The sequence below is a fragment of the Lissotriton vulgaris genome, chromosome 1_1, assembly GCF_964263255.1.
Source record: "Lissotriton vulgaris chromosome 1_1, aLisVul1.2, whole genome shotgun sequence".
NCBI lineage: Eukaryota > Metazoa > Chordata > Amphibia > Caudata > Salamandridae > Lissotriton > Lissotriton vulgaris.
In genome coordinates, this window is record NC_141685.1 from 148,409,202 (window position 1) to 148,436,496 (window position 27,295).

Sequence of the window (27,295 nt, forward strand, 5' to 3'; positions counted from 1 at the left end):
CAGAGAGACGGGCGTTTGTCAATAAAGGGTTAACATTTATTGAACAGTCTTTCTTCTCGTACAAGAGAAATGAATTGTCACAATTGCAAGACTTGTTATTATAAAAAGTATGTACAGTAAGATAAGGATTGCGAAATAATACTGTAAAAGCATTGATATGGTTTCTTAGCCATACAATGGTTTAAAAGTAATAAAACATATATACAGTCATATATACATTAGGCTAACATACTCAACTGGTGCTTCTAACTAAGCCTACCCCAGTGTGCCTGACCTAAGCCTAACACTTGGAAGGGGAGTAAGTAAGTAGCTTTAAGTTAAGTTGGTTTTGCCAAGGTTTGCTTCAAGAATTCTCAATAAGGGTTTAGTCAACACCATTCCTCTGAATAGAATGATGGAGGTCTGGTATCTCCTTCAGGGGGAACTCGAAATCCCAGTCACCCGCGAGGGCAGACTAGAAACGCTGGAGCTGGATTTCTCAGCCGGAGAAATGCAGCATCTCTCTTCAGCGCGTCGAGAGGAGGAGGGGGGACAGCGTCCGCGGGCAGCTTGGCATCTGCTGGGCTCTTCGCAGAGGGACGGCTGTTCAGCTCCTAAGCTCACCACACCATCGTTCGCGCTTTAGCAGCGATAATGGTATCAGTAGCTTCACCACCGGGACAGCAGCAGCATCAGCGTACTGCATACAGCATACAACAGCAATGCGACACCAGCTCAGTAACACAGCATTTGCTTAAGGCAACGTTGGTAGTATTTATACCTGAAAGGTGCCTGGTTTGACGCAAGTTTGCTGGACATAAGACGTCAATTAAAGATGTCACTGGAAGTGATAGCTATCAGTTGCTCATTAGAGTTCCATTACTAATCAAAAAACAGCAAGCGGGGATTTCCAGGTTTGCTGAGTTTTTATCTTGTTGAAGAACTCGGAGTGTTAATCTAGGAATATCAGATAGTGACTTCTGCTCTGTCATTGCACTAATTGGTTGCAAAGGAAGTGGCAGAAAACTATTCTGGAATGTGGCTCTGTTCGTGTGAGGCCAGAGATGACTTTCTGAATATCGCACTTGAACGGTTATGCCAATATAGGGAATAAATGGATTTATAGCCGAATACGGGCATAAGGTCACAGTATCGATCAGGAACCTAGATAAACACACAACACCCACTCCACGGGTTCATGTCTATCAAATTACTAAAACTAGAGCAATAAGATGCATGTGTAACATTGCCCACCCCAAAATACATATATGCATTCGAAATAGGCGTATTTGTCATACGTGAAAATTTAGGTACTGTACGTTTTTAAAGCATAGAAATCATTCAAAAATTATTGCATATGAAATCAATGAACGATTATGCAAAAAGAATTACACATGAAATATCTCTAAAACAGAAGAAGGGTGAGATAAATCATCACATATAAATGCATTGCAATAAATGTGCTAGAGGCTGATGTAAGTTATTATGTCTCTAGATGTGTGTAAAAAATAGAAGTTTGAACTTCTGTTCTTTAAGAATAGATTTTACCTTAAGCAAAGAATTTTTTCGTGCCAAAAAAGGGTGAATATTAAAAAATGTTCAATTCAAAAGAATTATTGCTTGAACGGGGAAAAAGAGTTCCAACGCTTTTAGCAGTTTTTGTTGTTCAAAACTGAAGGCCGAATTCAGAGTTCATGGGAACGCTGTGTGTCGGAAAGCTTCTCAAAAGTTATTGTTTCTCTTCGGGTGAGAACATCATATACGACAGGCTCTCAAAGAATTGGTCTACAAATTCAGGTGACAGTTCAACCAAATCCGATAGCGCTGTAACTTGGCAGGTGTGAGAATGATTGCTGTCATCGTAGTCAGGATCAGCAATGCTCACAGATGGTCGTACCTGGGTGATGTTGCTTTTGTCACTCGCTCCACTGTTACCACCTAGTCGTAGCACAGGAGTCTCAACGAATGCTGTCATCAGGATTGGTAGCCGCTGGGAACAACACAATGCGTGAGCCTTTATCGGACTTAGCAAAGTATCGACGTCCATTGGTACTGCTGATGGAAGTGCAAGACAGATGTCCAACACGCACTCATCTCCGCATAGCATACATCTTAGTACCGGTAAGATACAGTTCTGCCATATAGGTCTGAATGAAAGGAACCAGGTCATGTTTAGATCTCTCAGCCTGGCCAATCCAAGGACGTTAGTTATCCTGTCCCGGTAGCGCATTGCTAGGATTGTCTCTTCCATTCCCATAGGAGCTATGTCTGAGTTTCGGCTTGCCATAACGAAGCAGTAGGGTCAAAAATAAAATGCCTGCTACGAGTCCCAAAAATAATGGTATGCCGCCAAAAACAGAGTGCACTAAATTAGGAACGATTCCCAAGATTGCTTGAAAGGGTGTTAGCAGTCCCGTAAAAATCGCCTTAAATATGCCTGGGATGGCCGTGGCACTAGACATGTTAAGGAGTTGGCTTTGCATTTGTACGAAATGCACGGGGCAATTTGTTGATAAAAGGTCATGAACATCAGTAGCTGTCCTTGCAACTAGAAGATCATACGTCTCTTTTGATGACGTTATAGGCACTGTTGTCTGTAAAAGTACAGATTTCATTTTGCTTAAAGTATCAATTCGTATAGAATAGAGATTCAGACGAGGCCAGATGGGAGTCAATGTGTCTGCAGGCCCACTCGGGAACAATGCCTGCATACAGCATTTGACCATGGATGTTACGCTTACTAGATAACTTTTCCCTGGAACAAGGCCACAACATCTGTGATCCATTCTAAGAATGTAACTCCCGTTTGCAAGTTGCATAAAGAAGGCCGCTATCTGAGTTGCAGGTGTGACAAGCTGGTGGCATGAAAGGTTGTTAGAATTTCCATCACAAGCTCCGTGTAAATTAATACCCTGGCACAAAAGTGTACCGCTCAGTGAATATTTACAGTTGTCACCACTAAGAAATACATTTTTGTCGCTGTCACTGTAGCATGAATGAGTGTATGGTAATTTCCATTCTGATTTTACATATCCTTTACCTAATTGTTCATACTGGCCAGTAGGTATGTACTCAAGGCACTTTTGAAATCGGAAAGTTGTTATCGGAATAGTGATAATTCCGTGTATTATCCATTCAATGACAGGACTTTCTGACATTGTCAATGGTAATCTCTCAAGTTTTTCGATGCTCAGGATTGTATAGTCTGCTCCTTTCTGTGCCAAACTGATCTGTTTATCAGTAAGGTTAAAAACGGAAAACAATGACGTTGTGTTGATTACACGCCAAGGCACATAGCCTGAACGAAGATTTTGCAGCGTCCAGCCTAATTCTATAATAGAACGTAATTGAGATTGGCCATGTTGTAACATTAGCAAGTCTCTGTCTATCACATCAAAGGCAGAGGATACAATATTGTCCAACGAATATATTCTGGAGGACAGAGTCATTAACCCATTGTCCACTACAGAAAGTGATTTTTCCAAATTAATACGATCAATTTCTCGTATTTTTTCAGCTGTTTCAATTTGTGTGATTTTCCAAGCCTCGTTGTACGCAGCATAGATACTGGTCGCTATGAAACGCTTTTGACGCTGTTTGCGTGGTCCAAGAATGAAATCGCGCAAATCAGCACCATCTTTTAGTAAAGACAAGTGTTGCTTAATTTCAGCCAGTGTGGATGATGTTAGCCATTCGAGGCAGAGTTTCCCTACACTGTATGTTGTTATTATCCCTGGATGTTGTCTCTGGGAATATCTAGGGTCTTGTCTGGTCATTTTTAACCCCTGTGTTTTATTTAGGAATCTATCTTGACAGTTGTTTGTGTCAGTAGGCCAGATTAACCACTTTTTCCAATCAGGATGTGTTCTGTTAAAATGTAAAATTTGTGACACGTCTAACTCAATATCTGTAGTTGCATTTTCAGGTATTGGCTTTGGAATAGACGGTGTTTTAAGATCTTTGATCTTAGCTAGGCCAAGACAGGATGTTTGGTGTATTGTGTCATTTAAAAACAACATTTGTTCTGGTATCATGCAGGTTCTGAATAGTGCTTCAAGGCCTTGTACCTGCCAATCTTTTGTACCCCAAATAGTTTTTGTTTCAATGTTATTTTTCCAAAAATCAAAACCAAATGTCATCATTTTTTCATAAAATGCTTCTGAATATATCAATTTAGAATTTGTCAGCATTGTTTTCATTCCTGTTTTATCTAACAGTTTATAATAAAACGTTTCTGCATTACTGGTGTTAAACCCTGAGAAGTACTTGAATTTCTCAAAGAATGTCTTAGAACTGCTTTTAGGTGGTGTTGCACAATGTTCCCATTGATTATACATAAAAACATTTCTAGGCTGTGCAGATTTATGCAAGTAATGGTCGCCATAATGGGTAAAACAAAACATTTGTTCATAACTAGACGAACCTTGTAAATAATCATGATCTGTGAATCTAGCTGACATTACTAAATCAGACATCATATCATTAATACTGTTAAAGTCCCAATCATCAGAGAATGTACTCGGTTTTACAAAGTCACTTAAGGAAACCTTTAGTTGATGAGGATACTTCAGGATTTCGACCGGACCATAAATTTCATAGTCAGTTTTCTCCCATACTACCCCACCAGGTATTGGAATGGCTGTGACATTTACTGTTGACAGTTCTCTTTTCTTCACGTGGGATGATCTGTGTGGTTTGAGGACAAAGTTGATGTTCTGACTTGCTGTGTCCATTGTACTATATTTTCCCTCGATGAATTTTCCCAAACAAAGTACCATGATGAGCCAAAGCAGGAGGAAAAATACACCTAGACCGAACCAGAACTCTAACCAAGGGGAAACAAGGTAGATTTCCTTCAGTTGATGAAAGAGTTCTGTTGCTTTTTCTTTAAAAGTCTTTTTTATTTCTGGCATCACTTCGGGGTCGCTTAGATCTTCAGAGAAGTTGTCGAAGTTGATGAAATTACCAGAGGCAGTTCTGTCAATTGTTGGGATCGAATTTTCAATTTGTCTCTCACTGGCATTTTCTGATGCCACATTATTGTAGACTGGTGATGCTTGACGAACTGTTTCAATCTGTGTCTCAAGAGGCACGAGTTCCATGGCATTATTGCATAGTCCTTCATTGTGCACTGCAGGCTGATCGAATGTGATTAGTCTTTCAGTTTGAACCTCTTGGATTGTTGCAAGTTTGGGTATTCTGTTGTTTCTTGGGAGTCCACTGGGCCTACTGTTGATTATAGGCCACATGCTTGTGGTTTTACCAGATCGATAGACACGACTCTGTTCTCCTTTTTACCAGTAAGGGGCGGTAGCACAACTGATCTTGTTCCGGTGACTGCCAAGACAGGTACTGCTTTTCTGTAAGAAGGCCCGAATTCCTTCTTCACCGCGATCTTTTCTCTGACTAGATCCCCAATCTTTGGAATCCAGACAGGCCTTGCTGGGGCTGTTGCTGGTGGTGCCTCGTCAGTGGTAGATGGCTGTTGCTTTAACTTTGTGTTGCTTAAGGATTTTCTTGTTTCATTCAGTTCCTGTAAAACAGCCAAACGATCCTTTACATCAAAGTGCGTTGTTTCTTCTTGTACCACTGACATCTGACTATCGAGGTCCTGAATACGCATTCTAATTCCGAACAATAGTTCGTATGGGCTGAAACCTTTTAGAGAATTTCTTGGCATGTTGTTAAGACTAGTCTGGACACTTATTAAATGTTTGACCCACCCAGCGCCTGAACCTAATACCTTCGCTGTTATAGATTGCTTTATGTCACGGTTTATTCTTACTACCACACTATACCCTTCGGGGTGCGACGGACAAGAATACCGCAACCCAATTCCCATGCTGGCCATGGCCTCCTTATAAGCTCGAGAGCTAAAAGCAGGACCCTGGTCAGAGTGGAACGTGGTAATTGCGTATGTGCCGATAAAGATTCGCAAATCTTTTATAACCGTTCTAGCGTCAGCCGAGCGCTGGGGCCACATTTTTTAAGTGCGTTTAGCCTTAATGGTGTACAATGGGACGTGCTTCTCTTCTTTGATTGCGCAGATAGACCGCCTTATGCTGTCTATCAGGGTTCCTGAAACTACACTGGCCTGTTCATTACTGCGATCTCTGTTGCAGTCTACACAATTTTGAGCAAAACATTGAATATCTATGCTCATTCCTGGCCACCAGTACTCTGATTGTAATTCTTTCAGAGAATCTTTAATTGTTTGGTGTCTCAGACCCAACCCCATGTGTGCTTCCAGTAAGAGGAAGCCCCTCCTGCTCCTGTTTGAAATTACTCTATCCCCCACTCCAGGGATTCGAGCAAAAGGAACGCAGTTAGCATCGATTATGTACGCATAATTGAGTGGATAGTTCACGGGTAGTGCTGCACAGTCGCTTTTAAGGTCGTTTTAACTGCCAGCATGGTTTCCCCGTCTATGTATTTTCTTGCACGCTTTTTTGTGGTTACGGAAGCCGGTTTAGTTGTCTCCGCTGTGGCTGTATTGGCCAATGAATTCCCTGCAACGTGAACGCCATCGCGTCGAAGACTCTGTGCGTGTATCACGTGAATCTTTTGTAGTTCTTTTTGTAAAAGAGCTACCTCGTTCCTGAGCAATTTATGCTTTATCGTGGCACCTGTGTCATCTTTGAAATCGTTATCAATCCAGCTCTGCAGTTTGTTATTGTAAGAATTGACGCAAAAATGAGAATCGCACACGATAAGTGTCGGGAATTCACGTTCTGCATTTTTGAGCGCCATCTTTAAACATCTGATTTCAGTTCTCTCAACCGAACAGTTTCTTACAGATTCAGTTTTTGTTATTTTTGGTCTGAATTTACCGCACAGCCAACGACCTTTAATGATCGCACAGGCTGCATTGTAGGTTTTGCTCTCTACATTAAAATGCTGTACAAAACTATCTGTATAGATTATACAGGCGTATTGTGGGAGAGGCAGAAGCTCGATTGGCAGAGGATATTCTTCTTCATATTCTAAATCATTCAGTTCATTTAGGAGCGGTCCGTGATAGAATTTCACGTCCTCTGCTGCAAGAGAATCTACGTACTGTATCCATTTCGGATCCAGTGACACTGTAGGCAGGTTTACTGGGCTGAATAGCGCCTCGAAGGCGGATTCCGCTGTGAGGATATTAATCCGTTTGCCGTGTGCTAATTCTCGTTCGTTTGCTAATGCAATTTGCACTGCTTTCACAGTTCTTTCTGTGTGACTGAATGTTTTTTCTGCTTGTGTGTACAAGTGAGATTTAATTGAAATTAGTACCATTTCTCCCTCATTAGAGGTCAGGTATGTGAATCCGCATCTTCCTGGGATGACTCGGATTACAAGACCGCGTGTGTTGTCACGTGTATCTAATTTAGTTTTTGCTAACATGTCTGTTTGCAGTGATCTCAAAATTTCTGTGTGTTTTTGAGTCCAATTGATTTGTTTAAAATCAGGTTTAATTAGTTCGTAGAGAGGTTTAACCCTCTCTGCGTAATTTAGAATGTAAGTTCTTCCGAAATTCAGAAAACCTAGAATTGATTGTAAATTCTTCCGCGTTTTTGGAGCTTGGAGTACGGCGCACTTCTCTAAGAAGTTGTCCGCTAGGCTTTTTCCTTCACTTGATAATTCGTATCCTAAAAATAATACTGTCAGATGGGCAATTCGAGACTTTTTAAAGTTGAATTTGTAACCCTCTGCTGCGAACCCAAGTATAATGGTGTTCACTCTTTTCAAGTGAGTATCCAAGTCGTCATCTGTGAGATAGATGTCATCGACATAAGATAATGCCTCATCATCATATGTTTGTAGTAACTCTGTTACTCTAGCTGAGAATAGTCCTGGGCTGTTCTTGAACCCCTGTGGGAGTCGACAGAATTTTTTCTGCGACCCAAATGCTGAGAAAGCGGTCAAGTATCTGCTTTCTGGAGCAATGTTTTGAGAAAAGAAACCATTAGATATGTCTAATGTCGTTTTATATTTTTTCCTAACTGTTATTCATTAGGGCTGCACTATGCGAGTTCTGTACTGCAAAAGTTTTGCAACATGAATTAAGGTGTCTGTAGTCCAAAACTAGACGATATGAATTGTCTGGCTTGGAGACAGGAAACAAAGGATTGTTAATTTGAGAGGTGCATGTTTCAATCACCCCCTGATATTCAAGTTGATCTAAAATCTCCGTGACTTGTTTTTTAGCTTCTTGCTTTATGGGATACTGCCTCTGTGCAGTAGGTTGATTTTTTAACTGGATTTTGTGAGGAGGAGAGTCCTCATCCCATCCAACATGATTCTTATATAACGCAGGTGCTTGAGCAACTGCCCATTTCCTTGCATAAGTATATTTTTTGTGAATTGGAATGTGATTCGAGAAGGCAGGCATAATCATTTCTTCGCCACGAGGGCACTCCCTGACAAACTCTGGGGGCCAATCTTTTTCAGCTTACAGGATATCATAGCCTTTTGAGAGTTTATCCCAAAATAGACCCTTTATTTTCCTAGTCTTATCACCCTCTATACGCAATGTTATTTCGTATATTTTATGGGGCTCGCTAAGTCTGGTGTCGGCAGTTTCAACCTGAATGTATTCATTCGTGTCCACTGTCTCCAGATGACTCATCAAGATCTTGCGGGCTATACTGATTTCTGCTGCACTGTCTAACATTGTCAATGCCCACTCCCCGTTTTTCAACTGTGTCCTCAGTATTCTCGGCATGTTCGATTACTCTAATACTGGCTACCTTCTTTTTCTGAAATTGAGATTTTTTACTCTGAGCAGGTTCCTTGTCTTTGGACTTGGTGTGCTCTCCTGGGTCTGACCGTCCTCTTCTTTCCGTTTTCTGCGAAAAAGATTGAGAGGGACGTGTATCAATACTTTGATATCTATCAGGCTTCTTTAAATTATCCCTATTTCTAAGGTTATATTTTTTCTCAGAGGGCTCCCTCTGGGGAGACTGGTGTTCTCGAGTCGGAGTTCTTTCCCTCCGTCGAGGAGACCTTCCTCTGGACTGGAAAACTTTTTCCTTGGGAGTGGATTGTTTATTTCCATCCCAGTTATTTTTAGGAGTGTTTGAATTATTTTCAATAAATAATTTTTCAGGATTTTCGAGCAGTTGGGGCTTTACGGGTTTCCCACCCAAGCTGTCTCTACCTAATTCTTCATAGCATTTCTCTATGATTCTGGCAAGCTCAATTGGCTGATCTGTTATATCTGTTTCCCTCAACTTCTGGCGGATCGCCACAGATGCTGCTTCTCCCTTTATGTTGGCTAGTAATATAGCCGAGACCTGCTTGAAGTCTTTCAGTAATTTCATACCTAGATTTAAAGCGGGCTCTGGACCGTATTCATTCTGAATCTGTTTTAGCACTTCTGGTATTACCGCCATAGACGGAACACCATGTGTTTTTGTGTAAATGGAAGCAAAGACTGTACCCCAAGTGTCACAGTCCTCTATGTGTGGTGCGATTCCCATAGGAAGGCAGATGGTCAAGATTCTGTGTTTCTCAATAGGGGTAGTATCAGGAAATACTGCCTCTATTTGAGTGATTTTCTGTGCTAATCAGAAAGGAATTTGTTCCCGTTTTACGGGTGTTTTACCAAGACATGACTATGTTCTGTGGTGTAATTTTATTAGTGTTCCCCTGATGAGGGGTCAGCTGTGGTACATTTACAGCTGGTTGGACTGTTGCAGTCCGCATTACATATTGGACTAATTGCCTATGTATTTTTATAAGTGTTTTTAGCTGTACTAACAGCTCTTCCTTTGACATTTTTACAATGTCCGGATGTGGTGTGTAGCCGGCTAGAACCGGCCACGTTGCTCCTGGTCTACCTAGTGGACCGAGCCTGGTTATGTGATCATTGTGTTTTAGGGCGCCATTAAACCAGAGCAGGTGCTCTTGAAATTTAAGAGGAATTTCTATCTCCTCGAAAGGAGCGTACTCTTCCGGTGGATCCTCTACTGTATAGTAGTGGAACTCTTGTGTTGCGGCGTTTGCCGCTGGAAATTTTATCCATGAATAGAATACCTCTGTCTGCCGATATTCGTGAGCCTCTATCACGAAGACTACTGTACCACCCTGTGGTGTCAGTCCATTCTCTAAGTTTTAACGTTATAGATCTTCTTAAATATACCGGAATGATTATTGCATTCGGTTCATTATGTAGGATACTTGCGTCGTCCATCATTAGTTGTACTGCTAATATGGTCGCATCCCATTCATCATCACTTTCTAGCATTTACTGCCTGAAAAATATTTTTGCAGAGTTGGTCTCCAAGGAGACAAAGATTAGGTGCACAATATTTTGGAACACTGTATCCTTCAACGTTGAATAAACCAGAGCTTTACATAGGAATCTCTTCCTACTAAGGTCGGGCGGATTTTAACCTTTCACCCACTCCAGACGTCTATTGGAGTATTTACGGGAGAAAGGGTCTGTGTGAAATATGCACGACTGAGTTACTCTAACGTCTTGCGTTAGTTTATCGCCTTACCAAACGTTTGGGCGCCATGTAGTGTAGTTCCTAGTTTCCCACTAGGCCCTGCGCATTGGAATAACATAAACAGTAGTATCGACGTGGAACTGCGGATATTCCAGGCCTCCACTGACTATGCTAAACTTAATTGGTTGTGTTACCAACTAGCTCAGAGGTCCCTGGAAACTTTCTTCTCTGCATAGGAAGTGATCAGCTTCCCTGGCGCAGATAAGAAGGGATTCAGTTTTCCAACAACCGTGCAACATGACAACTTTGCTCCTCAGATCAAGAGTCGATCTCTAGGGTCGTGTGAAACAATAGACAGGTATTTCACTCAGTCAGGTTAGTGCAGTTTACTTTCACGATATGTAGAGAACAGAGTGACGGGCGTTTGTCAAAAAAGGGTTAACATTTATTGAACAGTCTTTCTTCTCGTACAAGAGAAATGAATTGCCACAATTGCAAGACTTGTTATTATAAAAAGTACGTACAGTAAGATAAGGATTGCGAAATAATACTGTAAAAGCATTGATATGGTTTCTTAGCCATACAATGGTTTAAAAGTAATAAAACATATATACAGTCATATATACATTAGGCTAACATACTCAACTGGTGCTTCTAACTAAGCCTACCCCAGTGTGCCTGACCTAAGCCTAACACTTGGAAGGGGAGTAAGTAGCTTTAAGTTAAGTTGGTTTTGCCAAGGTTTGCTTCAAGAATTCTCAATAAGGGTTTAGTCAACACCATTCCTCTGAATAGAATGATGGAGGTCTGGTATCTCCTTCAGGGGGAACTCGAAATCCCAGTCACCCGCGAGGGCAGACTAGAAACGCTGGAGCTGGATTTCTCAGCCGGAGAAAGGCAGCATCTCTCTTCAGCGCGTCGAGAGGAGGAGGGGGGACAGCGTCCGCGGGCAGCTTGGCATCTGCTGGGCTCTTCGCAGAGGGACGGCTGTTCAGCTCCTAAGCTCACCACACCATCGTTTGCGCTTTAGCAGCGATAATGGTATCAGTAGCTTCACCACCGGGACAGCAGCAGCATCAGCGTACTGCATACAGCATACAACAGCAATGGGACACCAGCTCAGCAACACAGCATTTGCTTAAGGCAACGTTGGTAGTATTTATACCTGAAAGGTGCCTGGTTTGACGCAAGTTTGCTGGACATAAGACGTCAATTAAAGATGTCACTGGAAGTGATAGCTATCAGTTGCTCATTAGAGTTCCATTACTAATCAAAACACAGCAAGCGGGGATTTCCAGGTTTGCTGAGTTTTTATCTTGTTGAAGAACTCGGAGTGTTAATCTAGGAATATCAGATAGTGACTTCTGCTCTGTCATTCCACTAATTGGTTGCAAAGGAAGTGGCAGAAAACTATTCTGGAATGTGGCTCTGTTCGTGTGAGGCCAGAGATGACTTTCTGAATATCGCACTTGAACGGTTATGCCAATATAGGGAATAAATGGATTTATAGCCGAATAGGGGCATAAGGTCACAGTATCGATCAGGAACCTAGATAAACACACAACAAAATCTTCCCCTCTCTCAACTAGAGCACACGACTTGATAGCAATCATTCGGACCAAATCACAGACACAGGTTTTCACACTTGAAATTATGAAGAGTTTTGTGCACAAGGGCTATAAGGAGGTCATTTTGCCATTGGAGTTTTATCGAGATTCGCTCTCTCCATCGTATACTGTATCTTAGAATGCTTTTTTTACATGTATCTTCTCAACAAGGTTACGTTACTATTGTTTGTATACCTAACATAGACAACCCCCTTAGTTTATATGCGCTGTGGCCGTATATTAATTTTATAAAAAATAATACCAATGACTGAGAAGGATGTGACTTCTTCTTCATAATCTTTTATTCGGTTACCACTTGTTTTGGAACCATAAAAAGTACATGAAAATGACAATAAATTAAAAAGAAAATTCAACAGAATATAAAATGTCCCAGTACATAACGAGTCAAACAATAATACTAACAGAATCAGAATTAATTAAAATTGATAAGAAAATAAACTAAAATATGCTGCAAAAAACAAATGTGGGACTTAAAATAACAGTTACATACATAAGAATAAAATATGTGGACTTAAAAAAGATTAACCAAGAGAATGACGGGTCATAATGCAAGCTTTTAAAAAATGAACTATGCATTTTGCAAAACATTCTGAGTCCAGGAGTTGTAGGGACATAAATGCTGGATGGCACGACCGTAGGCCAATTAAACGGAGAAGTGGTCAAATCCAGGACTTTCGTGGTAACTTTTTGAATTTACAAAACAAGATAATGTGAATTGTTGACTGGGGGGATACACCATCACAAGGGCAATTTGTGATCGCATTCGACCAGTTCTGTATTTGTGGAAAAGAGACCAAACGAAAGAAAGAGTTGAAACGGAACCTTGTCAAAAGATATTTCTCGTAGTTGGACAAATGAAACGATAAGTATGGTTGCATGCCTTTATCAATCTGGACTGCGCGGATTGGGGAATTTGAGGGTTTTAAGATCTCAGCTGAGCCACGAAGTTCTCTTAGGTGACCTAAACACAACCTCTTTAGCTCCTTTCTCGAAATATCCTCCATACTAGGTGGGTCCTCAAAGAAGGAGCTGCGGCCAAGATCTCTAAAGAAATTCCCCACATAAACTAGCCATGGAATCCTTTGCCAGTTTAAGTCCAAACAGTCCATGATCAGAGAGCGTGTTAGATGGCACTCGACTTTTGTCCATTTACAGTGCCATAGAAGAATAGGTTGGCAACGAATGGTGTCAATAATATAGTCCATACCTAGTTCATTATGGGATGCGTAAGTTGGCGCGCTTTGTGGGAGCGCCAACAGATACTTGACAAACCCGTTCTCTGTCATCTGGATTGGATCTATTGGACCATATCCCCACACTCCTGCGCCATAGGTGGCTACGCTGTGACACTTTGCGTAGTAAATCTTAAGCAGTTCCGTGGGGGCTGGTTTACCGAGTTTCCTGGAAAAGGAAACCAGGGCCGTTGTTGCTCGCTGGAAAAGAAGTTTTCTACTAGCCATGGCCTGCTTCCAACTTAGAGTGTCGTCCACCAATATACCTAGGTAAGGGTAAACAGATGTTTTTTCCAGCCTTGTTTTCTCAACAAAAATTGATTTGGGGTTCTTGACCTTGGGGCCGATGTGCATAACAAAAGTCTTTTTTATGTTGACTTTAAGGCCAAGAGAGCCCATGAAAGAACAATATTTATTAAGTTGTTTTTGAAGTTGGATCAGTGTTCTGGCAAAGATGACCGAGTCATCTGCATATAGCAGTGTTGGAATTGGGCGGTGATTAATCTGAGGTAGGTCCTGGCTCCCTTCTAGCATGGCCACCTCAAGGCCGTTGGTATAAAGATTAAACAAGAAAGGAGCCAGTACGCAGCCCTGCCTGACCCCTTTTTTGATGGAAAAAGATGGGGTCAGGTCGCCGTTAACCCCAAATCTGACACACGCCGTTGCATCGGAATAAAGTTCTCGAAGGAAAACAATGAGGGCTGGGTCCACTCCGAGGTCCCTGAGGATTGCCCAAAGTCTGGGGTGCAGAACGCAATCAAAAGCTGCGCTGAGGTCTACGTACACGAGAAAGATGTTACCCCTTTTGGCTCCCGCGTACTTCCCAATGAGGAGGGCAAGATTCAAGGGCTGCTCTACGGTCCCAAGACCCTTCTGGAAACCATATTGCAGGTCGGTCATGATGTTATTGGTTTGGGCCCAGGCTTGAAGTCGGTCCAATACCACCCGACCCGCAACTTTACCCATGGAGTCCAAGAGGGAGATAGGCCTGTAGCAGGTGGGATCGTTACGATGGCCCTTCTTGAAAATAGGGAGTAGAATGGATGTTGACCATGATTCTATCAGTCCAGTTGTTGTTGCTGCCGCCAAGACCTTGGTAAGGAGTGGAGACCATAGTTCAGGATTATGCAGAAAAAAGTCCAGCGGGACTCCGTCAGGCCCAGGTGCCTTGCCGGATTTTGACGCTTTAAGGGCTTTGGCGACCTCTGCATGGTCGAAGTAGATGTTAATCGGGTAGCTGCTACTCCCCGTCTTACTTCCTCCACGCCAGTCTTCTTCTCCAGGAGGCTCTGGTTGACAGTTCCCAAAAATTTATGAAAAGTGGGTGACCCATTCAGCTGCTGACACTGCGACATCTAAATGCTGCCCCGTTGTTGAGTCCGCCAGAAAGGGAGATCTTTAACGCGCCAAAAAAGGACGCTGTCTTTATTATGGCAGCTTGATTTCCCTCCTGCGTTCCACTCTGGCTGAGTTGTAAAGTTTCCTTAAATTGGTAATTTCCAACGCGTCCCTCGTAGTTCTGCGTAGGGCTGCCTTTAGATTGGAAAGTGCCTTACGGCACTTCGTGTTAAACCATCTTTCAGTTGTACATTTTTTATTTTTTTGTTTGCCTGTGAGCTCCTCTCTGATTGCCCCCGGGATCTTCTGGAAACCAGCCAGGATTGTTTGAGGGGTGGAATCTAGTGCTAAGCAATCAAGAATCCAGGGTCTAGCTTTTGCAAGGACCCTCCCAGTGATTACAGCTGGATCTATCTTTGCCCATTTAACAGAGTATCCATTCACCTTATTCATAGTTAAGGAATTTTGAGTTAACAGACTGGTGTTGTTAGATTGTAAAGAGACATTTTTTGGTACAACTGAGACGCTAATGGGAAAATGGTCACTACTAACATCAGTCCCAGTTTGATAATTTGCCACTTGTCCCTTCAAACTCTGGGAGGACATCATGTAGTCAATGGTACTTGAGAGCCCCCTACCATGAAAAGTTGGTGAAAAGTAAATTGAAGGTTCTACAAGGTCATTGGCAAAATCAAGCTCTAGTGAAAAGAGGCATTCATTTAGTCGATTTCCACAGATAGTGTGTGCAAAGTGAGACAATGGACTGCCATGCTCATCCAGCAGGCCACAGTTTCCATTTTAATAATTGGTGCATAATGGGAGATTAAAATCACCACCCCAGACCACATATACTGGGATTGTTGAAAGCTTATTGCGCTGTGTTATTAAAAAAGTGGTAATTTCATTAAGGGTGTTTATACAATCCATTGTTTCAAGATTATTATAAAAATTAACCAAAAAATAGGTGCTATTTTTATTAAAGGTTAATTGTAAAATTTGATAACTCGCCTCTTCTTTAGACATACATAACGTTGTGAGGGGCAGAGTATTGACAACATAAACTACCAGTCCACCCTTTGGTCTACCCAAGACACCCTGACTAGCTGGTGTGTGAAATGTTTTATAACCCACTAGATGATGGGGGGGTAGTTAACCACGTTTCTTGAAGGCAGACTATCTGGTGTTCATTTACTGTGTCTAACCACGGCTGCAGAGTCATTTTAGTACGTAAACCTGCACGTTCCAATACAAGATTGAAAAGCTCAGGTTAGTAGTAAGCAGAAGTTCATTTGACTGAGGAGATAGGGTTTCAGCTGTCAAGAGGTCGGGTGCACGCGTAAGCGAACACACCGAAGAGACCGCGGTCTCTAACCTGTTGACAATGTCCTTGAACTGATGGAGGTTTGGGGCGTTTATGCAGATAGAAACCACTGGAAATCTATCCACCATTGTATTGGAATAGGCAGGAGAGGTTTCTAATGTAGTTCTGACCTTGTTGGCATTTGGTGTAGTCGGACTTATTTGTGAGATAATATGACCTTCAATCAGGTCTCGTTGTGTTCCAGGACTAAAGTGAACGCCAGAGGCTTCAGGGGCCTGATTTATGCTGACTGGATTTACTATCGGTCAATCGACCATTTCCAGACAATCATATCGATTTCTGGTTGGAAAACCCCGCCACCCCTCCATAGGGAAGTGAATTCTGCTTGGGTACCAAGACTGTGCCTGCCACTCCCTGCTCCCGTTTCTATATCTGTTACCCACATGATTCCAGGACCCTTCTTGTGCTTGTTGCCAATTTAGAGTAGGGAAATATTGGTAGCTATTCTCTGGGGGATAAAAAAAGGAGAGACGTTGAGCATCAATTCCCCCCTTTTTTTCCAGTGACGGCCATGAACAAATATAGTCAACTGTAGTTGGATCATCACAGTTTACTATAATACAGTCACCTTGTATTGTTTTACGTTCGTCTCCGATCCATGTTACTCTGCGAACTCTAGAAATTCTACCTGAGTAACGGGGCTGTAGGGGTCTGTTTAGGCTAAGCCACTGTAGAACCTTGTTATGGAGAGACCAAGAAGGTTCATCTGTATCATAAGAAAGCTCAGGAACCCCAGTAAGAATGACCGTGTAGGGGGACGCCTCCGGTGGAAGATGTATAGGGCGCCTAGGCCGCGCTCCCTTTTTTACTTCCCCCGTGGGTTTTAATCCCGGCGTTTTGGGTGTAAAGGATGTCTGATTTTTGTTAGCTACTTGGACGGGACCTTTCACCTGTCCTGAGGGGGCCTGGGACGGAACAATGGTCGTACTATGTGAAGCCGAACCCGCATCAGAGATTAACTGGGTAGAAGCAGATGGTGTATTGGGCTTAGGTTGCGTAGTAGAAGCCTTAGCAGCTTTGGTCGGCATACCTCGGGGATCTGGTTGAACCAATTGAGGAACTATATTTGGAGGTTTAGATTTTCCCCCCCCTGTTTTGTTTGAACTAAGCTGGACTGAGTAGGTGGAGTGGCAGAAAGCTTCACTATCTGTTTTTCAAGGAGCCTTAAACTAGATTCCAATGGTTTTAATTGGTAGATAAGAAGTTCCCTGATGCTGGCTAATAGGTGAGGGGTGGTGTTGCAGATCCTACAGAAACCCTCCACCTGTCCCATGATGGGAGGATTATCGGGCAAGTCAACTAAATTATTAGCGGGAGGATCGATAACATTTGGATCGGTCAGGCTGAGTTGAACAGGTTTCCCCCCTCCAGACTCAGGAGGGGCACCAGATCTGGCTAAAGTAGTATTTTTCTTGCCTTTCCCCCGTTTTGGAACAGCACCCTCCCTAACCCCACGAGACTGCTTGACTGGTTCTGTCTCCTGCGATTGACATAACTCTAAGTCTGGGGTAGTTTCAAGGTCCTCTAGCACATGGGAGTCTAACAATGGTTGTGTGGCTGAAAGATCCACCGTAGAAGGGACGGTATGAATTACTGCTACAGTTTTGGATGGTATCAACAATGGAATATTGGGGCCTTGCTGGATAGGTGATATCGCTGAAGCCAGAAGGCCCATGGAGGAGCGTCGTGCATTCACAAGGTCTTGAGATACTCTGCGCTCCAGCAGAGAAATACTCTGATCGATGGCCTCGTTAGTTCGAGAGATGAATTGGTCAATCGGACCTGTAATCTGGGCGACGCTCATTACAGTTTTACTCCTGGTGCCTTTAGACGTGGTGGCCTAGCCAAAGGATTACACTATTTTCCAAAGAGACCTAGAAGGCAGTTCTTAATAAAAGTTCAGCTGAAATTTATACAGTTCTTATTGGCTGGAAGGAAGATGTACCTAGGATAAGTGAACCAATTTACCTTATGATGGACTAAAGGGGGGTTGCCCGGTCCGGTCTTGCCGGTCACTAACGGGCAACAACGGGCCCGCCCTTGGCCCAGGCTTCGCCCGGCGTCCCGCGAGACGGGCCTAGTGACGTTTTTAAGCGCCTCCTGGCGCTTCCTGGTGACGCGGAACACCGCAAGGGCTGCTGGATGGTGAAGTCTGCCCCTCGCCGGTCTCCTCTCGGCGGCCCCGCTCTGGGTGTTAGGTGAGCAGTCGGGCAGCGGGAGACAGGCGGGCGGGTCCGCGGTAGGGTCTCTGAATCAGCTAAAGGTTCATGCTCAAAAAGAAATTGCTGGCAGCAACGCGGTCATGGAAAGTTCCCCCACTCGATGGCTCTAGTGACGTTTTTAAGCGCCTCCTGGCGCTTCCCAGTGACGCGGAACACCGCAAGGGCTGCTGGATGGTGAAGTCCGCCCCTCGCCGGTCTCCTCTCGGCGGCCCCGCTCTGGGTGTTAGGTGAGCAGGCGGGCGGGTCCGCGGTAGGGTCTCTGAATCAGCTAAAGGTTCGTGCTCAAAAAGAAATTGCTGGCAGCAACGCAGTCATGGAAAGTTCCCCCACTCGATGGCTCTAGTGACGTTTTTAAGCGCCTCCTGGCGCTTCCCGGTGACGCGGAACACCGCAAGGGCTGCTGGATGGTGAAGTCTGCCCCTCGCCGGTCTCCTCTCGGCGGCCCCGCTCTGGGTGTTAGGTGAGCAGTCGGGCAGCGGGAGACAGGCGGGCGGGTCCGCGGTAGGGTCTCTGAATCAGCTAAAGGTTCGTGCTCAAAAAGAAATTGCTGGCAGCAACGCGGTCATGGAAATGTGACTTCTATTTAGACCATGGTTCTGTACCTTTTATTTTTTACACAACCTTGAGAAAATCGCAGGATCACACCCCGTACCGACGAAACACGTGTTGGTTGTGGCCGAGAACACCAGAATAAAATGGGAACAAGACAAAAGAAAGGAAGAATTCTGTATATTCTGAGACTCATTTACTGTACTTGTTTTTAACCTAGAGGGAAACCACATCTTACTTAAATACGTGTGCTGGGGAGTTGATTTTCTCAGGGGTTGCAGAGGAAGTGAAGCCTGTCCAGGGGTTGCAGAGGAGGTGAGGTCTGTCCAGGGGTGCAGAGGAGGTGAGGCCTCTCCAGGGGTGCGGAGGAGGAGAGGCCTGTCCAGAAGAGGTGAGACTTGTCCGGGGGGTGCAAAGGAGGTGAGGCATGTCCTTTTCAGGGGTGGGGTGGTTGCGAAGGAGGCGAGGCCTGTCCTAGGGGTGCAGAGGAGCTGAGTCCTATCCATGGGGAGGAGAGCAGGTGAGACCTGTCCAGGGGGAGAAGAGGAGGTGAAGCGGGTCATGAGGGATGCAGAGGAGATGCCTGTTCAGGGGGAGCAGAGGAGGCGAGGCCTATCCAGGGGGTGCAGAGGAGGTGAGGCATGTCTTGTCCATGGGGATACAGACCAGGTGATGCCTGTCCAGAGGTAAAGAGCAGGTGAGGCCTGTCCAGGGGTGCGGAGGAGATGGTGCCTGTCCTGGGCTGGGGGTGCAGAGGAGGTGCGGCATATCTGGGAGTGGTGCAGAGGAAGTGAAGCCTCTCCAGGGGGAGGAAGAAGAGGCTAGGCCTGTCGAGGGGTGCAGAGGGGGTGAGGCCTGTCCAGGGGTGCAGAGGAAGTGAGGCCTGTCCAGGGGTGCAGAGGAAGTGAGGCCTGTCCCGCGGGATACAGAGGCGGTATGGCCTGTCCAGGGGTGTAGAGGCGGTATGGCCTGTCCAGGGGTGTAGAGGAGGTATGGCCTGTCCAGGGGTGCAGAGGAGGTGAGGCCTGTCCTGAGGGGTGCAGAGGAGATGCCTGTTCAGGGGGAGCAGTGGAGGCGAGGCCTATCCAGGTGGTGCAGAGGAGGCGAGGCATGTCTTGTCCATGGGGGTACAGAGCAGGTGAGGCCTGTCTGGGGTTCAGAGGAGGTGAGGCATGTCCTGAGGGGTGCGGAGGAGATGCCTGCTCGGGGGGAGCAGAGGAGGCAAGGCCTATCCAGGGGGTGCAGAGGAGGCGAAGCATGTCTTGTCCATGGGGGTACAGAGCAGGTGAGGCCTGTCCAGGGATGCAGAGGAGGTGAGGCCTGTCCAGGGGTGCAGAGGAGGAGAGGCCTGTCCAGGGGTGCAGAGGAGGAGAGGCCTGTCCAGGGGTGCAGAGGAGGTGAAGCCTGTCCAGGGTACAGAGGAAGTGAGGCCTGTCCAGGGGTGCAGAGCAGGTGAGGCCTGTCCAGGGTTCAGAGGAGGTGAGGCATGTCCAGACCAGGGGGTTAACAGCAGGTGATGCCTGTCGGGGGGGTACAGAGGAAGTGAGGCATGTCCTGTCCAGGGGGTTAAGAGCAGGTGAGGCCTGTCCAGTGGTGCAGAGGAAGTGGTGCCTGTCCTGGGCTGGGGGTGCAGAGGAGGTGCGGCATATCTGGGAGTGGTGCAGAGGAGGTGAAGCCTCTCCAGGGGGATGCAGAGTGGTTGAGGCCTGTCCAGGGGGATGAAGAAGAGGCAAGGCCTGTCCAGGGTTACAGAGGAGGGGAGGCCTGTCCTGAGGGGTGCAGAGGAGAATGCTTTCCAGGGGGAGCAGAGGAGGCGAGGCCTGTACAGTGGTGCATAGGATGTCATGCTTTCACAGGGGGAGCAGTGCTGGTGAGGCCTGTCCAGGGTTCAGATGAGGTGAGGCATATCCTGTCTAGGGGCTAAGAGTAGGTGAGGCCTGTCCAGGGATGAAGAGGAGCAGGTTCCTGGGCTGGGATTGCAGAGGAGGTGAGGCCTGTGCAGGGGGTGTAGAGGAGGTGAGGCCTGCCCCAGGGTGCAGAGGAGCTGAGGCCCGTCTTGAGGGGTGCAGAGGAAGCAAGGCCTGTCCTGGGGTGCTGAGGAGGTCAGGCGTGCACAGGGGTTGCAGAGGAGGTGGTGCCTGTCCTGGGCTGGGGGTGCAGAGGAGGTGAGGCTGATCCGGGAGGGGTGCAGAGGAGGTGAAGCCTGTCCAGGGGGGTGCAGAGTGGTTGAGGGCTATCCAGGGAGATGCAGAGAAGTGGAGACCTGTCCCCTGCTGGGATGAAACCTGCTCTGTAGGGATTGGAGTTGAGGCCTATCGTGTCCTCTGTGTATGAGGAGTGTGGACCGCCTCAGCCGCTTCTCTCACCACCCAGAGATGCTCCTTTCCTGGCAATGTATTTTATTGTAAGAGTTTGTAATCGGAGTTTTTGAAAAGTATCCGGAGTTACCATTGAGCCCCAGATGGCTCATTACAAAGGCATCAATGAGAACTACTCTGTCAAGACGTGATATGAGACACAAAACTGTATGTTAGTGATAAAAAGAAAAGGCTTCTTTCTTTTTATGAAGCCCCCATCCACCAACCTAGTTGGTGGCATGCTTAATCATCGGGCCCACCTGGTGACACCAAGTGTGTCCCTGCTGTGCTACTAGGCCTGTATTACAGCGGAGCAGGTATATTTACTGAGTGTGCAGTGAAACTGAAGTTTAAAAACTGTCCAGTGTTCCCATTATCCAAAGGGATTATCTTTAATGTTTGGGCCTCTGGCAGTAGTAAAAGCAAGGCAATGGATGTAGGTGGAGTAGTAAGCGACCCCAGCCGGGGGAAAGGGTGGAGAAGTGTGGTTCAATGGTTAGAGCGGCAGACCCTGATGCAAAGGTCTGGCCCGGGACCAGGGTTCAATTCCCCGCCTCGGCGGGTCTTGGGCTCAAAAATTCCACAGACCTGATAATTCTCGCCTCAGTGCCTATTCTTTCACTCTACTTCTTTCTTTCTGCCGTACTCCGTTTTATGCCGTACTCCGTTTTATGCCTTACTTATTCCCTCTCTATCTTTAAGCATGAGTGGAAATCACTGTAACCGAAAAGCACACCATTACTAATTTCCTTCTCCACTTTCTTACTCTCTCTCTATTTCCTTACCCAAAGTGCCTATGGCTACAATATAAGTATTCTATTCTTTGGTAACCTGCATTATAAACAACTTTTTAGCACCCTTTAACTCTTGTGAGTTCATTTATTCTTTTTCACTCATTTGTTCGTTCACTCTCTGCTTACTTTCTTATCTTCTGAATTCTTCTTACTTCTCCCTTAGGAACCTTCTGGACTTCCGCCGTCAGCCAAGCGACGAAGAAATCCGGACCTGAAGTATTCAATGGGTAAGTATTAATTCTTCTCTTTATATATTTTTTTCCTGTTTACTTTAAATTGGTATTTCTCTCTAGCCTACGCCTGGCACAAAACTTCACTTTTTCTATCTAACTAGACTACAGAGAGAACGTGACTAATCTCTGAAAATCCGTTGGTGAAGTGCGTGGTTCTAAAATCAACCAGCGCTCTTCACAGCTTGTCTAGACCTCGCACCCATGTCCAGGAGCGCAGGACTAGACCGACAACTTCTACCGCGGTCCTCCCTGTTGGTAGTACAGGGGAGAATGCCCAGTTCCTCAGTATAATCACCCAATACCATTTGCGAGCGGGTAATCTTTGCAATGCCCATTTAAGGGCAGGTACTGCGGGACAAAGAAGAGCTTTGATTTCTTTTTCCTGCACCTTGACAGTACCCCTTCGCAAGGTTAAGCCTCCGGGCTGAGGTTTGTGAGGATTTTGCAAGTGAAAAATGTTGGTTAATCGGGGAGCATGAACATCTGATTGCTCCACCCACTACCTATCCTCTGGGCAAAAACCCTTCCAGTCTACAAGATAGAAGATTTTCCCTTGAATGGACTTTGAAACTAGGATTCTTTTAACTTCAAATTCTTCTCGTCCTTTCACTAAAATAAGTTCTGTTTCTTAATTCTTTCAAATGGGGTGAAACCTTTTTAAGAAGAGAAACATGAAACACTGGGTGTATTTTTAGCTGTGGTGGTAGTTTTAGTTTGAAAGTCACTGGATTCCCTACTTGCTCCACAGGAAATGGATCTATAAATCGGGGTTGAAACTTTCTATTTCCTTTAAGCTTTAGGTTTCTTGTGCTTAACCATACCCTGTCCCCTGTACTCAAATCTGGTTCAGGTCTTCTTTTTCATCTGCACTTTGCTTGTAGCGTTCCTTAGCTTTCATTAAGTTCTTGGTGGCAGACTCGTGTACCTTGCTAAGATGCTGTACAAAGTTTTGTGCTGCAGGTACCAACACTTCTTGAGAGGAAATCTCAGAATTCGGATGCCTTCCATAATTCAAGTAGAAAGGGGGAAAACCAGTAGAGGCATTCTTAGCATCATTATGTGCAAACTCTGCAGTCCAAAGAAGATCAAGCCACTCTCCCTCTTGATCCAAAAGAAACAGTCTGAGATACTATTCTAACTCTTGATTGCCCTTTTCAGTTTGACCATCTTTTGTGGATGAAAACTCGTTGGGTAACGTGTCTCAATTCCCAAACTCCTTGTGTAAACCTTCCAATAATGGGATAGAAATTGAGATCCACGATCTGTGATCAAAACCTTTGGAATACCATGTATCTTACAACACGTTAATTGAATTGTGTGGCTATATGTTTTGCAGATGACTTCCCTTTCAGGGCAACAAAATGCGCCATTTTTGAGAAGGAGTCTTCCATGAGTAATACTGAACTGAATCCCTGACTAGGAGGCAATTTAACAATCAAATCCATAGTCACAGTGTGCCAGGAAAATGGAGGGGTAGGCAAAGGTCTCAATAAACCCAGAGGAGCCAGCTTATGTGTCTTCCCCATTGTACAAATCTCACAGCCTTCCACATAAACTCTAACATCTTTGGACAACCCTGGCCACCAAAACTGTCTCCTTAACAACTCCTCCGTTCAATGGATTCAAGGGTGACCAGCTAATGGACTGTCATGACAGTCGATCAACGCTTGTTGTTGCAGTTATTTGATTGGTAAGTGCAAGGCCTTGGAATGAAACGGTAATCCATCAACAATTTCTTGAGTTGACTCCTTCTCTGCGCAGCTCCGCATTTCTTCAGAAGGTAAGGCTTCTTTGACCTTGTCTACGAGAGTTTTCTCACTAGTGGCTCCAACGATCTTAGTTTCAGGAATTATCTTTTGATCACTAATGGGACTCTTTCTTCCATCTGTGTCAATGCGAGACATGGCATCTACCTTTCCATTATTTCTTCCTGGCCGATAAGTTATTACAAAGTCATAATTGGCGAAATACAGGGACCACCTAAGTTGGCATGGTGTGAGCGTTCTTGCAGACTTCAGAAACTGAAGATTCCGGTGATCGGTGAATACCGTCACCACATGTTTTGCTCTGACTAGGTAATGTCGCCATTCTTGGAAGGCATCTTTTATAGCGAGGAGTTCTTTATCTGAAATAGTATAAGTTATTTCCACTGGTTGCAATTTTCTATAGTAATATGCCACCGGATGCAACTGTTCGGTCTCTTTGTGTCTCTCCGAAAGTACCTCTCCGATGGCCTGTTTAGAAGCATCAGTCGCCAGGTAAAACGGTTTATTTATTTATTGCAATTTTTAAAGCGCGCAAATACCCCTACGGGTGTCTCGGCGCTAGTGTTTACAGAGCTCGCTGATGGTGTGACGGGGGAGTTTAGGACAATGAAAACAGCCATGTTTTAAGGCTCTTTCTGAATTTGAGGAGCGTGGGGGCAGTTTTAATATGAAGTGGTAGGGTGTTCCACAATTTGGCCGTGGCGATTGTGAAACATCTGTCTCCCCAGCTGGCCTTTCTTGTCCTAGGGACGTTCAGCAGGTAGGCAGAGGAAGATCGAAGGGTCCTGCGTTGTTCCAGTGGGCGGAGAGCTCTTTTTAGAAACTGTGGTCCTGCATTGTTCAGAGTTTTATAGGCTATGCATAGAGCCTTAAATTTAATTTGGCTCCTAACCGGAAGCCAATGTAGTTTCTTGATATGAGCTGAGGTTGAATAGGATGCGCATGCAGCAGATTTGGTGCAGTGGTAAAACTCTTCTTCAAGAACTGGAAAGCATCTTCTGCCTCAGCAGACGATTGAAAAGGTACTTCTTTCCGTAGCAATTTAGTAATTGGAGGTACCTTCAGGGAAAAATCTTGAATGAATCTGCGATAGAAATTTGCAAACCCAATGAAGCTCTGTATTTCTTTCACAGAGGTTGGAGGAGGCCAATTTAAGACCGCCTCAATGTTTTTAACATCCATGGTAGGACCTTCTGGAGCAATTACAAATCCCAAGAAATCCACAGGTTTCACTCCAAAAGCACATTTTTCAAGTTTTATGTAAAGCTTGCTTTCCTTCAGGCAATGCAAAACTCTTTTGACCTGTTGCTGATCTTCTGATGAGGAATAAATCAAAATGTTGTCGATGTAAACAATCGTGCATTGATCAATGAACTCCTTCAGGACATCATTAATGAAGTACTGGAAGGCTGCAGGAGCATTGCTCAAACTGTAGGGCTTCACTTGGTACTCATATAATCGTAGATCTTAGTCATTCAACCTCACGCTGACCATAGGATTGCAGGGAAGCTGGGTCTGGACATTGTCATTTGGAAAAAACAGCAAATTTTATAATTGTGAAATTCGTTTTTATTAATGTTTATGTGGCACTAGAATTGTGTTTTTCAGCCCACTTACTTGCACATAAAAAAATTCTTCACCTCTTCCGCTGTTTTACAGAATTTTAGCCCCCTCGAAGCTCCCGATCTGCTACCAGCGCCATCTTGGGTGTGGGATCGGAGCTCAGCTGTCCCCCAGTGAGCGCCATCTCTCCGATCGCGCTCTAGTGGTTGGCTGATTGCATTTGCCCGCCTATTTAGGACAGGCAATGCAAGCGCGCACCGGGCGGGCTGATGGCGCACCGGGCGGGCTGATGGCGCACCGGAGGCGCACCAGAGACAAGCCTGTCTGCGCCTGTCCGCGCCTCGGATGTGCCTAGCGCCAGCCACGCTGCATGTGCCGTTAGAGAACACGGTCGGACAGCATATACAAGGGAACAGCTGCTCAAATTAGCTAAGAGGGAAGGTAGGGGACACTATCGCTGTCCATCCGCAGTCAGCCACGATAAAGAGCTTTTGAACTGTGGGATGATTAACAGCAGATCTTTAGTAAACCATCATGTGGAGGTATTCTGCATTATAGAGGATCTGGATTTGGAAGCCCTCTTCCTAACTGAGACCTGGACTAATCCTGATTCCTCTGTAATAATGGGATTTGCCTGCCCTGAGGGATACAAAATCTTTCATAAACCAAGATCTGTAGGGAGGGGAGGAGGGGTTGCTCTGATCTTTAAGGAGAAATGGAACTTAGCCCCGTTGGAGATAGACAATGTAAAAGGAATTGACATTCTGGGTTTCTCATTGGAGAAGGTCAAGGGTAGGCTACTTACAGGAATGATCTGTTATAGACATCCAGGGCAAGATACCCACTTCCAAGTACTTTTGGACACTATTACTAATCTGACCCAAACCCATTCTAGAATGATTATAATGGGAGATTTTAACCTATGGGATAATGGAAGTCTGGGCAGTCATCTGAGAGATTTGAGGAACACTTGCTTGAACCTTAACCTACATCAAATGGTTCAGCAACCCACTCATCTAGGAGGGCATATCCTTGACTTACTGTTTGCCACACAGACTGAGACAGAGGTGATAGACATATTGTCACAAACCTGGACTGATCATTATCTAGTCCACTTTAACATCAAGGTTCTCAAGTCAGTGGACAATAATGATTTTCCGGTGACATTCAGAAGGGGAGGAGAGTGGGCTAAATTAGGTAAAAATAAGACGTCACAGATCTTTATGAATCCTAACCTTTTCTCTCCCACTATCTCTGTTAGGGAGAGCTATCAATTTTTTTTATAATTATATAACCAATACCCTGGACCCGATCATACCAGTAAAAAGCCTTAAAAATAGGAAGAAAACCTCAGCCCCCTGGTACAACATGTAAGAAAGCCGAGAGAAAATGGAGGAAGACATACTCGGTCCCTGACAAGAAAGAACTGAAAATTGTTCAGGCTAGATACAAGGAGGCTATCGCTAAGTCCAAATCTGACTTCTATGCTAAATCTATCTTACAAGCTCCCAATAGCACTAAAGCTCTCTTTAAAATCTGTAAGGACCTCTCTAGCCCTACTTGCATGAGCAACAAGGTTGCTGCTTCGCAAGAACTGTGTGAGGAGATAGCTGCCCATTTCGAGGATAAAATCACTAAAATTGTCGGAGATCTTCATCCTAATGATATTAGCCACCTGGACAATATTATCCAGAGGCCGGAGGAAGTAGCAAAGGTGAATACCTCCTTGGACAGATTTCTAGTCCTCACGGACGATTCTTTTAACAACCTGGCCAATAGTATGTCCTCTGGCTCTCCACTTGACCCTCTTCCAAACAAAA

The 27,295-nt window shown here is 44.9% G+C and overlaps 1 protein-coding gene across 3 annotated transcripts in view; it reads left to right on the forward strand.

Annotated features, from left to right (window-relative positions):
- Positions 1 to 27,295, forward strand: part of LOC147737874 (uncharacterized) — a 180,076-nt gene that overhangs the window by 83,431 nt on the left and 69,350 nt on the right. For all 3 annotated transcript variants that reach the window (XR_015303635.1, XM_086948032.1, XM_086948047.1), the window contains exon 3: positions 22,077 to 22,140. The gene's annotated coding sequence lies outside the window, so the exon portion shown is untranslated. The remainder of the gene's footprint in view (positions 1 to 22,076; positions 22,141 to 27,295) is intronic.